Here is a 2,500-nt window from a genome sequence, read left to right as displayed (position 1 = left end):
ATTTTCAATTTCAAACCGAATTTTCTTCTTGTATCTTAACCTTTGCAAGGCTTTTTTTTTTTTTTTTTTTTTTTTTTTTTAACTAGTTTATTTCTCTCGGCGCTGAAATTTAATTTAGTTGTGCAACCTACCATTCTATGGTCACTACCTATGTTGACTTTATCTATCACCGTGACATTGCTAACGCTTTTGCTCTCATCTCCTTATATGAAGTCTATCTCGTTCTTTGTTGTTCCATTTGGACTTCTCCACGTCCATTTACGACCTATAAGCTTTTGGAAGAAAGTGTTCATTATCCTCATGTTGTAGTTCTCTGCAAAATTTACTAACATCTCGCCTCTGTCATTTCTTTCACCTACTCCAAACTTTCCAATGAACGTCTCATCTCCCATCTTCTTCCCCACTTTAGTATTAAATTCGCCTATTACCAATGTGTACTTACTTTTTTCTTTATCCATTATCTGACTTAAATCATCATAGAACGACTCAATTTCATCGTCTGAACCCTGTGAAGTTGGTGCATAGACTTGAACTATTTTTAGAGTGTATATTTTGCACAACCTAATCACAATCTCTCGGTTTATCAAGAATCCTACTCCACTAGATCTGTCTTTGTCCTTACCTCTAGGGTAGAACAGGTGGTGACCATCTTGTAATTGTATCAGCTTTTCTTCCGTTCTTCGTACTTCTCTCAGTCCTACGATGTCCCACTTGATGTTGTCTAGTTCTTCCATTAAACTCTCCAGTCTGTAGTCTTCTGAGAGACCTCTTACGTAGTAAGTATAGATCTTCATTTTCTTCATGTTGTTTAATGTCCAAGACTTGGATCTGCTTGGGCAGTGCTTACTCACATTCGGTGGCACACTGCCCGTAAGCACACGAGGCAATGCGGTTGGACCTTTAGGAGACGATGATCCAACAGGAACGCCCGGTTTTGTTTTGGTTGTGATATTCATATATGCTATGAAGGGGGGTTGGCAGTAATCTCACCTCCGTGCCAACTGGCTTCTGGTGAGATATTTCTCTGGTGTCACCTTATTCATTATATTCGGTGAAGCCTTATATCTATAGGGTGCCCAATGGTCCATGCCGTCATTATGAAGGTACCCCATATATCTATGAGGAATTTCCCTGTTCACCATCCGAGACGTGCCAGTTCGCAGTGGGTCCTGCGCCTGTGTTTGAGCTGCTCTTTGTCTGATCTTTCTTACAAATCCTGTTCGATATGGGTGACCCTGCAGAGATTTCCTCTCTATCGACATAGCTTTTGTAATCATTAAGATTCTCAAGCCTATCCACCACGTCAAGGTGTCAACTCTCGGATAGGTATATATATATATATATATGTATATATATATATATATATATATATATATATATATATATATATATGTGTCTGTGTGTGTGTGTGTGTGTGTGTGTGTGTGTGTGTGTGTGTGTGTGTGTGTGTGTGTGTGTGTGTGTGTGTGTGTGTGTGTGTGTGTGTGTGTCTGTGTGTATGTGTGTGTGTGTGTGTGTGTGTGTGTGTGTGTATGTGTGTGTGTGTGTGTGTGTGTGTGTGTGTGTGTGTGTGTGTGTGTGTGTGTGTGTGTGTGTGTGTGTGTGTGTGTGTGTGTGTGTGTGTGTGTGTGTGTGGTGTGTGTGTGGTGTGTGTGTGTGTGTGTGTGTGTGTGTGTGTGTGTGTGTGTGTGTGTGTGTGTGTGTGTGTGTGTGTGTGTGTGTGTGTGTGTGTGTATGTGTGTGTGTGTGTGTGTGCGTGCGTGTATGTGTGTGTATATATATATATATATATATATATATATATATATATATATATATATATATATATATATATATATATATATGTATGTATATATATATACATATATATATATATGTATATATATGTATATATATATATATATATAATATGCATGTATATATATATACATATATATATATATATGTATATATATATATATATATATATATATATATATATACAGTATATATATATATATATATATATATATGTATGTATATGTACATATATGTGTATATATATATGTATATATATGTATATATATATATGTATATATATACATATATATACATATATATATATACATATATATATGTATATATATATATATATAGATATATATATATATATATGTATACATATGTATATGTATATATAATCATATGTGTATATATATATATATGTATATATATATGTATATATATATTCATACATATATATATATATACATATATATATATATATATATTTATATATATATATACATATGTATATATATACATATATATATATATATATATATATATGTATATATACACATATATACATATATATATATATATATATATATATATATATATATGAATATTTAGGCAGCAGGTTCTCCTGTAAGCATATTTAGTTAAAAAATACAGCAACTTCTGTATCTATGATCTTGTTGATACTCTCTACTTTGCGAACTGCAGAGTTATGCGTCGA

This window comes from Oratosquilla oratoria, chromosome 27 (genome assembly GCF_046742065.1).
Source record: "Oratosquilla oratoria isolate Oo_2021 chromosome 27, ASM4674206v1, whole genome shotgun sequence".
NCBI lineage: Eukaryota > Metazoa > Arthropoda > Malacostraca > Stomatopoda > Squillidae > Oratosquilla > Oratosquilla oratoria.
The sequence above is the reverse complement of the archived record's forward strand: the minus strand, read 5'-3'. Positions refer to the sequence as shown.